Below are 12190 nucleotides of genomic sequence, written 5' to 3'. Positions count from 1 at the left end.
ATGCAATTCGATTTAAACTTCAGTGTCAGCGTCACGAATCGATGCACAACTCAAGGTGAATAAATTAATCTAATTTTAGACTTTTTTACCAAAACAGACAGCAGTTGGGGTCCGGATGTAATAATATCAATCACGTCGAAGTCGATTCGTCGCCCGCACAGTTCAACCACCAGCAGCAGCAGCAGCAGCGGGGTGTACTTGTTTGGCTTTGTATCGAGCGAACTGCTATCACAATCGTTCTATCATGGTGTTTCCATTAAATTACACGCACACGTGAAGTTGACACATTTCCATTTATCGATTGTGTCGATTGGTCAGCCGGACATTCTCATAGCATCTTATATAGGTCAAGAGCTGCACGGACCGTGGCGGGCGGTAGCAATTGAATATTTTATGACCACAATCAGAGCTATGGTGCCTACCGGAAGAATTCTGGGAACTTGAAGGGCCCGGTGCAGCTCAGCAAGCGATCGAAAACATAGGGGTCACTATGGCAATTGAAATTCAGCACGCACGACAGTTGACTCCTGAGCACGATAGAATGCCAATCGATTCAATCGATGATGATGATAGATATGATGGATTCGCCAGCCAGCCTCGATCGCGGAGTACCTACGCGGATATTAGTCATAATTGTGTGCAAATGGGACATTGATCGCGAGTCACGTTTCAAATTGCATGCAACAATGCGCTACCGATTAATATGGTATTTGTGCCTTGTTTGAATCGGGTCACAGAAGCTCCAACGTGGTCACGAAATAGCTGTCGTTCGATTGCTATTTATAGATTTTATCAGGGGAAAGTGCACTCTTCGATTTATCGATCGAATGTGCCGCTGTTATCGGCGGGGTGCAATTATTGCATCAACCTTCGATACGAGGCGTCAACCTTGATGTATGAGGTGGGCTTATGAAAGGTTTTATCAATCGCGAAATTGTTAATTAAACTTACAAGTGTGGAATTCCAGAAAGTTTAGTCACCTCGGCTTACGTAGAATGAAATACAACGGAGTTTATGACTTTGTTTGCGACGTTACGGTAGCAGATCAGTGCTGCCATGGTGAATTGAGTGCTGATTACTCGCTGAATTTTCATATGTGCGCCCCCTTTCACGAGAGTCGATAGTTGTAATGGAAGAATGTGTGTACAATTTAATAGACACTGAGGTATGGGTAAAGTTTGTTTGCAATGAACTCGCCATAAAACTTAAAAATACTTACAGTCATTCATACAATCCAATCCAATCAATTCGTTTTGTGAGCTATCGATTTTTTCGACATAAACAACTTTCGTAAACTCGATGTAAATCCAGATCCTAACCTTGATAAGGCAAACCCTCAACCGCTGCTCTATCCCGAACCAAAACACAGGGCTGGGTAGTGCTGATGCGATATAATAGTAGTGACTTTAGTGACTAAAATTACGAAATTAGTCTTTTAAATAGTAAATAAGTAACCAATATTGTTACCATTCGTAAAGTGAGTGAGAAATTAAAATACGGTTTGATATAGAAATAAACTCTATTTGTTTTCATTCATGAATGTGTACCAAATCTTTCAACGGAATCTCCTATCAAGAGCCTTTGAAGGGATTGGAGTTATTTCCTTTTGATTACGTTTTACAAGATGACCAGCAAATAGCAGTTTGCTATTTTCCGGATTTTCTCCGAGTTTTGTACATTTTACTGGTTGTACGATATACATTTCAGGGCTAGTAGTGGATATGTAATATAATAGTAGTGACTTTAGTGACTAAAATAACGAAAATAGTGACCAAATAGTGACTTTAAAGCAATAAAAAGTAACTAATAGTGACATTTATTGATCGGAAAAAATGGGTACAATATTTCGTTGACTGCAACCCACTTCGAGAAATTTTTATAAACTCATAATCACAACCTGAGCATTTTGTATGCTCCTTTAAAATTAAACAAATAATCGCTAACCGATCCCATAATTTGTCCCGAAAAATTAATATTTATTTATTTTACAGTGAACCAGGAATTCAGGAAAACCGCGAAAAAGGCGCGAATTCGAAATCGCCGGGAAAAAATTGAGAACAGCCCGTGAATTTCGATGACAAGTCGGGAAAAATAAGATTCTGGACCTTTAAACATTTGCAAGACCCCTGGATTGGAAAATGTTTTCAGGATACAATCACTTGAAAGAACTAAATATTATGAGAATATTGAACAAAATTTAGGATGAATTCTGCAGATAACAACAATGGTTTTTTAGAGAAAAAATATCAATAGATCTTTTTTAAGAGCTCTAAGAGAGATTTTACTAGAACTCCCAGTCATTTGTGAGACTTCAGACGTTCAGAGTAGAATCGTCAGGTAGTTCTGTTGGAAAATTCATGACGATTGTGAAGCGGATTCCAGGTCCATTTCGAATGAATATTCAAAATAAGTTCTTAGAACAATTGTGATGATAATTCGAATGAAATTCTTAAAAAATTTAAGATAATATCAAGTGCACTCTAAAGAGAGTTTCAATGATCTCACGATAAATACCAAGAGAATCGAATTTTGAGGGAACAATTCCAAAGGAATTCTGAGATGAGTTTAATGAGAACTCCGATTTTAATTCCAAGAGCATCTCGAGAAGAATTTCAAAGGTATTCTGGGGAGAATTTCAAGCGAATTTTCAGAAAAAAATAGTGGAGAGCTCCAAGATAATTATGAGCCGAATTGTATGACAATTCTGAGGAGAATTGCATGAAAATTATAAGGAATATTCAGACTTATTCTAAATAGAATGCAAGGAGTATGTAAGGAAGTTTTAGTAAGATTTTTTAAACGAATCTTAGGATGAATTCTTCGATCTCAAAACAACCGGGAAAATCACCAAAATTGGGAGTTGCTGGTCACCATGATTATGGCTAATGCAAATTTGATTTTTGTTTTAAGCCGCCCAAAATTTGAAAATTTAGCTCTTCTTAAAATCGTTTTCCACTCCACGCTTTATCCTAAAAGTACACAAAATATTGTTTTTATTGTTAATTTATGAATTTATCATTAAATGAGTTGCTTATACGTAAATTTATTTCTTTTTTGTTATTTAAATATTTGCCCCTCCTCGACCTATTTGAGTGATGTCGGACATAAAATGAATATATTATTTGCATCATCCTTTTGCCTTATAATAAAATCAAATAATAATAACAAATGTTGACAATATTTAGACAATCAATTTTAAAGACCTCGGATATAGAAACTTTAGAAACACTTCAAATTTTCATAGCTCCAGGACCTACACAATTTTTCTAGATAGCGGTCTAAGAAGAAATCTTCTTCTGGAACGAGGAAAGTTTTCCAAGATGGAAAGATCGTGAATGCACACGGCAAGTTAATCTTACTCATATTTGAGTCAAGTTCACTTAAATTTGCAAAAACGTATGTCACAAGAATGAATAATTTTTTACTCAAAGATGCGTAAATGTCACTCATATATGAATAAATGTCTGTGCCTTTAGTGAACCGGACTCACATATGAGCCAGATTTATTTGCCGTGTAGAATATTTTCCATGCGTCTCGGATTTATCCTCTGGAAATCGAAAAAAAATGAAAGATTCCGGAATAAATTTTAGAGATTTTGGACCAATTTTTCAATGCTGGGGCTTAAGCATTCGAAATCTCTAAGACAAACAAGTTAAGAAACGGCCCGGAATAATAATCATATTTTGAATACATGGAATGTAAGTTCACTGTCCTTAAAGAATTTAAATACTTTTGAAACGTAAATAACATTTTATGATCTTTAACATAGATTTTTTTTTCTAAAATCTAGTCTTGGAAATGTTTGAACGAATAGAATATTAAAGATATCGAGCTTCAAAGATTTTTCAAAATTAAAGTCTTTGAAAAAAAAATCTTCTTCTTCCTCGCATTTCAAGCTTATTGTGTATGGCATATTAGCTTATTGCGTGCTCTCAACTTAGTGTTCTAGATGAACTTCCACAGTTATTAATCGAGAGCTTTCGATGCCTGTACCATTTTTGCATTAGTATAATTATTGTGTGGCAAGTACAATCATACTCTATGCCCAGGGAAGTCGAAAAATTTTCCAACCCGAAAAATTCCTAGGCCGGACCGGGAATCGAACCCAGTCACCTCCAGCATGGTCTTGCTTTGTAGCTGTACCTTTACTGACTGAGCTAAGGGAGGTCCCAAAAAATGTCTTGCACTTGGGAAGTCCTCGGTTCCTCTAACTCAGTCGTGCCGATTCCTGCCAGCGTACATCAATGTCGTCCCGGCCCTGAGCTTAGATGTGGATCGGGGGTCTTCCAACTTGCTATGTCAGGCAAGTACAAATATTATTCTGAACATTCACTGCCTGATGCCGAGTCGAATTTCAGCACTCTGGATGTCACCGATCGAGGAAATGCTTCTACTCCTGTTAATTGGAACCTGGGACGCGCTGTAGAAAGCATTGTGGAAGCCCCCAATTCCTCTGACCCAGTCCTGCCATCTGCCGCCTCCGATCTTCATAGTCGTTCCGGGCCTGTGGTTGGATGTGGAGAGGGGGTCTTCCAACCTACTCACTACGGCGAGTATCCACTTGAGATTGTTCATGTCCATTCGCCACCTGATATTTCCATGACTTCCAGGGAAAACGCCTTACCTCGTGCGACCACCGACCGTAGTAAACACGACGTCATTTTCTACTACCAAAACGTAGGCGGAATGAATTCTGGTGTTCTTGACTACCACCTAGCTGTATCGGACCGGTGCTACGATGTCATCGTTTTTGTCGAGACTTGGCTCGATTCTCGAACGCTTTCCATCCAGGTGTTCGGATCCGAATACGAGGTTTTCCGCTGTGACAGAAATCCGAAAAACAGTCGGAAATCTACTGGAGGTGGTGTTCTCGTGGCAGTTCGTTCCGGATTAAAGGCGAGAGCTATTGAAAACGTCTTGTGGAACTGTGTGGAACAAGTTTGGGTGGCCGTAGAACTGAGCGATCGCACACTGTACCTATGTGCGGTGTATATTGCACCTGACCGGGTTCGTGACAACGAACTTATCGATACCCATTGCCGGTCCGTTTTCACCATAATGGAGAGTGCGACACCAACTGATGAGATAATCGTTCTGGGCGACTTCAATCTACCCGGTGTTTCCTGGAAACCATCTTACAGCGGCTTTCTCTACCCAGACCCTGTACACTCTGTATTTCATACAGGATCAGTTAGCCTTCTCGACTGCTATAGTACAGCAACACTATCTCAAATAAACCACGTAGTCAACGAAAACAACCGTAGCCTGGACCTCTGCTTCGTTAGCGTTCAGGACACCGCTCCTTTCATCTCCACGGCACCTTCTCCACTAGTAAAGCAAGTACATCATCACCCTCCCTTGGTTGTCACTGTTGCTGACAATCACGATCGGGTCTTTGACGACATTTCCACGACCGTGTCATACGATTTCCGGAAAGCCGATCACCGTAGTATCGTCAACGTGCTATCTAGTATAGATTGGGAGAGCATCCTAGATCCTGATAATGTTGAAACCGCTGCGCAAACATTTTCACATGTCTTGGCTTATGTCATTGACAGGCACGTTCCGAAAAGAGTTCACCGTAAAATTTCTCATCCTCCCTGGCAGACGAGTGAACTGCGTAGGTTGAAGTCGACCAAGAGAGCCGCATTAAGAAAATTCACTAAGTATCGTACGCTTTCGCTGAAACGTCACTACGTTAGGCTCAATTATGAGTTCAAGCGAGTTATCCGTCGATGCTATTCGCGATATCAACGAGGGATTCAGAGGAAACTCAAGTCGCACCCGAAGTCATTCTGGAATTACGTAAATGAGCAGCGCAAGGAATCCGGCCTACCTTCTTCAATGGTGTTGAATGGAGCAGTTGCTTCCACTCCTCAGCAGATCTGTCGCTTGTTTTCTGAGAAGTTCGCCAGTGTTTTCACGAATGAGAGATTAACTGACGAACACGTTACCCTAGCAGCTAGTAATGTTCCACTGTACGGTCAAACACTGGGTGCGATGGATGTCAACGTCGAGATGATTTCCACTGCCGCATCACAACTCAAGTCGTCCTTCAATCCAGGACCCGATGGCGTTCCATCCGTATTCCTGAAAAAGCATATCGCCAGCTTGCTGATGCCCATGCTTCACCTATTTCGATTGTCCATCTCGAGTGGTACATTTCCATCTTGTTGGAAATTCGCACATATGTTTCCTATCCACAAAAAGGGCAGCAAACGGGATGTGGACAATTATCGTGGAATTACGTCGTTGAGCGCAGTTTCGAAGTTATTCGAGTTAGTCATCATGGAGCCTCTACTCTCTCATTGTAAGCAGTATCTAAGTGGTGATCAACACGGCTTCACTTCCGGTCGTTCTACTTCCACAAATCTGCTGTGTTTGACATCGTATCTTACGGAAAGCATGGCAGAGAGGACTCAAACAGACGTCATATACACCGACTTGTCAGCTGCCTTCGATAAGCTAAACCATGCCATCGCGATTGCCAAGTTGCATAGACTTGGGGTCAGCGGCAACCTCTTGCGATGGTTTCGTTCATATCTCACTGATCGGCAACTGATGGTTGCCATTGGTGACAACCGGTCCAATATCTATCTAGCTACGTCAGGAATACCTCAAGGTAGTCACCTGGGACCTTTGATTTTCTTACTCTACTTCAATGACGTGAACTTGGTCATCGAAGGCCCACGACTATCGTATGCAGACGATCTTAAAATCTACCTACGAATCCACTCGATTGATGACTGTCACTTCCTTCAACGTCAGTTCGAAGCCTTTGCCAGCTGGTGTAATTTGAACCGAATGGTGGTTAACCCCACTAAGTGTTCAGTGATCACTTTTACTCGGAAGAAAGAACCAATCACATTTGAATACAAACTTATCGGCACTGTAATCGACCGTGTGAACCATGTGAAAGATCTGGGTGTTATTCTAGATTCTCAACTTACGTACAAGCAGCACATCTCGTACGTTGTCGACAAGGCGTCTAGGACGTTGGGATTTATCTTCAGGATAGCAAAGAATTTCTCCGATATCTACTGTTCGAAGTCACTGTACTGTTCCTTGGTGCGATCCATTCTGGAATATTGTTCTGTGGTCTGGAGTCCAAACTACAACAATGGTGCTGAGAGAGTTGAGTCCGTTCAACGCCGTTTTCTTCGATTCGCTCTGCGGAAGCTTCCTTGGAGAGACCCATTTCATCTGCCCAGCTATGAAAGTCGTTGCCAGTTGATTGATCTGGAGCCTCTCCGAACTAGAAGAGACACCTCTAGGGCCCTGTTCATTGCGGACACTTTACAAGGTAGAATTGATTGCAGTGCAATCTTGGGACAAGTCAACATTAACGTCCAACCCCGTGCGCTACGTAACAACGTTATGCTGAGATTGCCACTTCTGCGCACAAACTATGGCATGAACGGTGCAATAGGTGGGCTGCAACGAGTGTTCAATCGAGTCTCGGGCATCTTCGATTTCCATATGCCTCGACAGCTGCTACGAAGATACTTCTCATCGTTCTTTTCTGGCACAGTTAACCGTGAATGATTGTGTGTTTTATTTATGTATTTTATTCTTAGTTTTTATTTTTTGATTTACCTATATAAGTTACTTAAATCATCATTGGGGCTTTACACAGCCTGTTGATGCAGACAAATAAATAAATAAACTGCACAAGTAAATTTTCCTAGACCATTATTCGAAATATCTAAGACTTGGAAACCTTCCAAGATCACGAAGTAAAGAAGCCAGGATGTAGAAATCAGATTTTTTTTATCGAAACCCCTGAAATTTGCGATAAAATGTTCTTTGACTATTTAAAGATCACAAAGCAAAGTAAAAACAAAGAAATTTTTTAATTTGGTCTGGAAAAAAAAAACGGACCTGAATGTCTAGATCACGAAGATGAAAAAAAATAAAAAATATTAGTGATTCCATCAGCACCAATTGAACAGTTCGCAACTCTTCTTTGTCGGACTTTACATGCTAATTTTTAATAAAAAAAAAAATTAACACAAATTTGTTACTAAATCAATCTTGATGTGATTTTGTAAAGGCATATTATTTACTCTTGACATCATTAGTCGTAAAAAAGTGACTTTAGTGATTAAATTTTAAGAAATAGTGACTTTAGTGAATTTTAGGTTAAAAAAGTGTCTTTTTAGTGACTGACTTGAAAATAGTGACCAAGTTACTAAAAAGTAACCTGCTACCAGCCCTGACATTTAAACTAATTTTTAAGCCAATGAATCCACAAGGTTAATTTAGGATTTCGGAATTTACTCGGTTTTTTTTACGCGGATTTCAGAATTTACGCGGTTTATCGTTTTACACTGGGGCCGCTTTTTACGAGGTTTTTTTTCACACAGTTTTTTTTACGTGGTTTTTTTTACGTGGTTTTTTTTACGCGGATTTCGGAATTTACGCGGATTTCGGAATTTACGCGGTTTTTTTACGCGGATTCCGGAATTTACGCGGGTTTTTAACGCGGGACGTATCACCCGCGTAAAAAGCGACTCCAGTGTAATTTAATATCAAAAGGGACGCTCGTATGTGTCAGTCTTAGGACCGATTTTTCACCTGCTAAGCCATAAACCAGTTTTAACGAAATGGGTAAATCTGGTTTAAGATTTAAGCGAAGATGGAGAAATCGGAACACCTAAGACTTTCGTAGTGTGTAGTTTGGTATTCTTCTTTGAAATATATTGGTGTCATACCAAGAATTCCTCTTCAAATTTCCTTTTTGAATTTTCATTAAAATTTATTGATAATGTTTAAAGACTTCTAAAGATCTAAAGAATGGACTCGGAAAAAATGCGACACTTTGTTTTGGGTGTAACTTTTTATCGCGTGGGTAAAAATTAATGAAATTTTGGGTAATACTAGTTTAGAGTGTTATGTATATGTGTGCAAAATTTTATCACGATCTGTCAAGTAGTTTTGAAGATGCATTCGAAACAAGAAGAGCTACGCCAGCAAATCTTGGGCGCGGTGATCGATAATCCTGGTCAGTCGCACAGATGGATCGGCAAAAGGCTTGGAATCCACTATTCCACCGTGTCCCGCGTTGTGAAGATGTTCCAAGAGACGAAGACCATCGAGCGGCGCGCTGGAAGCGGCTGAAAACCGAAAACGGAATACCCAGAGAAGGCGCGGAAGATAAGGCAGTACTTTAAGAATAACCCGAAAAGGCCAAAAAGGTCAATTCGTCGAAGTGGTTCGTCCAGCAGACCATGAAGCGGGCTGGGCTACGTCAGGAAGGCGCCAAACCGGACTCACAAGCAAAACACGGGGGCCAAATTGCGTGCGCGGAAGCTGTACCGTGAGTGGCTGGTCAAGCCAGGCTGTCTCGTTTTTGTCGGTACGTCCCGCATGGAGGTTCCGGAAAAGTTCCGGAAGAGAAAGATGGACAAAATCGCGAAGAAGTACCTGTTGTGGCAGGCGATCTGCGAGTGCGGACGGTACAGCAAGCCGTTCGTTACAACCGGCACCATAAACGGGCAGATTTATCGAGAGGAATGCTTGCAGAAGCGCTTGCTGCCCTTCCTCCGCTCTCACCGTGGTCCCACGCTGTTCTGGCCGGATCTCGCTTCGTGCAATTACGCCAAGCTTGTCATGGATTGGTACGAAGCGAAGGACGTTAATGTGGTCCCGAAGGAGGCGAACCTGCCAAATACACCAGAACTTCGTCCGATCGAAAAGTTTTGAGCGGTAATGAAGAAGAAGTTGAAGAAAAGCGGAAAAACATTCCAAACCGATGAAGCTTTAAAGAAAAACTGGGAGAAATTGTGTAAGAAAGATGGGCAAAATCTCGCTCAAGATCTCATGAGCAGTGTTAAGAGAAATGTACGAGCATTCAGCTTGGGGAGGAAATTCAATAAATAAATTATGCCAAAACATAGCTAATATGTAGTTATTTAATCTCTGAAAATTTGAGAAGTATCCGATTTAAAATGAATTTTTGGTGATCATTTTTGTGTGTCTTATTTTTTCCGAGTCCAGTCTTTAACACAAATCAATATCCTTGAAAAGTTTCCAAGGTTCAGAATTTATTTTCGGGAAAAGGAAGTATATTTTTCCCGATTTCCAGGATTTCTCCAGTTTTTCCCGTTGTTTTAACATTCCTTGTATTTTTTTCCGGTTCACCGATCACCCTAGTTATAATTTATTGTTTAACTTTTGACAGATATGCATATTTCGTCATAACTACTGTAGGCTTCTTTAGTGTCAAGTACTCAATTTAAACATTTTGATTACATTTTTCCATTTCAAATCCTTCACACTCTATAAAAAATGACTTGGAAAAAATTACTTTAGAGACTATTTTTAGGAAAACAGTAGCTTTAGTGACTTTTTGGTGACCTACTTCAACATAGTGACCTAGCCAGTAAAAAGAGACCTGCTAACCTTAAGCGGCACTTCAAATCACATGCCAATGTTGTTGAAACTTCCTTAGAGTTTCCAAAATATTTCAGATGTTCATTGATTTGACTTAAAGATCCCGTAATTTTCCTGAAATTCTCGGAATTTCCCCGAACTAAACGAAAATTGTGTTAAGATTTTTAAGCTTTTATGAATTTTGATCAACTGTTTTATGCTTTCTGGATTTGCCTGAAATTATTTTAACTTTCATGAAGTTCTCTGGACGTCCCGGAATTCCATAGAACTTCTTAAATGTTCCCAAACTTATCCTGAGCTTAGTAGAACTTTCTTGAAGTTCGTTGATCTTCACTGAAATATGCTAACGGAATTTCCTTTAAAATATCCAAACATTTTTTAGCTTCTTTGGATTTTCCGGAAGTTCCCAAGATTGACTAGATGTTACTTCTCTTAAGTTGCCGAAATTTTCTTACAATGCAAGAATCATCTCTTACGCTCCCTTTTTTCTGGAACTCTCGGAACTTCTCTGTAGCCTTCGTAATTTTACTGGAATTCTAGGAACTTCTCTGAAGTTTGTTGGACTTCTGTAAAGTTCCGTAATCTATTTTTAAGTTTTCTTGATTACTTTGGAGTTTTTTGGACTTCCCTGAAATTCTAACTTCTCTAAGATTAACTTTCCTGAAATTCTTCACTGAAGCTCTAGCAAAATGTTATTGAAATTCATGGAACTGCCCAGAATTTATAAGAACTAATTCTTCAAGATTTTCAAACTGCCCTGAAAGAATAGACAAAAACAAAATTGAAGCTTCCCTAAAGCTATTGTCACTACCCTAAAAATCTGACCTTTCTTCTCATCATTCTTTAAAATCTCTAAACTTCTCTGGACTTTCATTGAAGTTTTGTATCTTGCCTAATGTCCCGGCAATCACCCTGGAATTGATGGATCTTTCCTGAAAATCATGCAATTTTCCAGTTTTCGGAACATCCCTAAAATATTCGGCATTTTCCATAGTTCCCCGGAACTTCATGCAAGCTCCTGCAACTTCTTGAAATTAATGTAACTGCTTTAAAGTTATCTTATTATTATTAATAATTTATTTGATAAAGCTCAACCGAATCAACTTTACAGAGCCGATGATTTTTGTTCACTACACAATACATTTTAAAACTATAGTCAAAAGGTACAACACAATAAACATTTTATCTTCCGCTATCCAATAAGCCTCCTCTACCAGAACGGGAGCCGCTTCCAGTGGTTTACTTGTATGGCAGATTCGCCAACGAGGGTCAGAGCGCTTCCATTGTAGCAATGGACGCAACACGTGGTCAGCACTCACACATTCATCAAGAAACGGTTGCTTTGCAAAGTCGATGACGCATCGACCGAAAGAACTGCTGATGAAGAGCAATGAGTAGGACCACACAATGGTTGCTACCGAGTAAGCAGACGATCGCGTGGCACACATTGAAAGTGGTCTGCTTCTGTCGACAGCCGAGTGAACACTGACCCATTTAAAGTTATCTGATCTGGCTCAAAGTACTTCCCTTAAGGTTATCAAATTTGCCCTTAATTCCTCCATACGTCTGAACTACCCTGAAGATCTCGTAACTTGTTACAAGTTTTTTCAATTGTCTGAAACTGATGTAACTAGCATGAAGTTCTCTGCTCTTTGCTGAAGTCTAGCATTTTTCTTATGTTTTCTAAATTGCTGAGAAGTTTACGCAATTTTCTTTAACACTCCGAACACGATACCTCCGAAAAACGTGTAATGGCAAGTTTGCAAAGACATAGTTTAGCCATTTCTTGATGAA

At 39.9% G+C, this 12190-nt stretch overlaps 1 protein-coding gene across 7 annotated transcripts in view; it reads right to left on the bottom strand.

Moving 5' to 3' along the window:
- kst (spectrin beta chain, non-erythrocytic 5 kst) overlaps nucleotides 1-12190 on the bottom strand; it is a 320373-nt gene that overhangs the window by 50104 nt on the left and 258079 nt on the right. The window lies entirely within an intron of this gene.

The sequence above is a fragment of the Ochlerotatus camptorhynchus genome, unplaced genomic scaffold (genome assembly GCF_037179485.1).
Source record: "Ochlerotatus camptorhynchus isolate MF236.1 unplaced genomic scaffold, CSIRO-AGI_Acam_v1.1 ptg000267l, whole genome shotgun sequence".
Taxonomy (NCBI): Eukaryota; Metazoa; Arthropoda; class Insecta; order Diptera; family Culicidae; genus Ochlerotatus; species Ochlerotatus camptorhynchus.
Note: the sequence above shows the minus strand (reverse complement) of the source record. Positions and strands in the feature narration are given on the sequence as shown.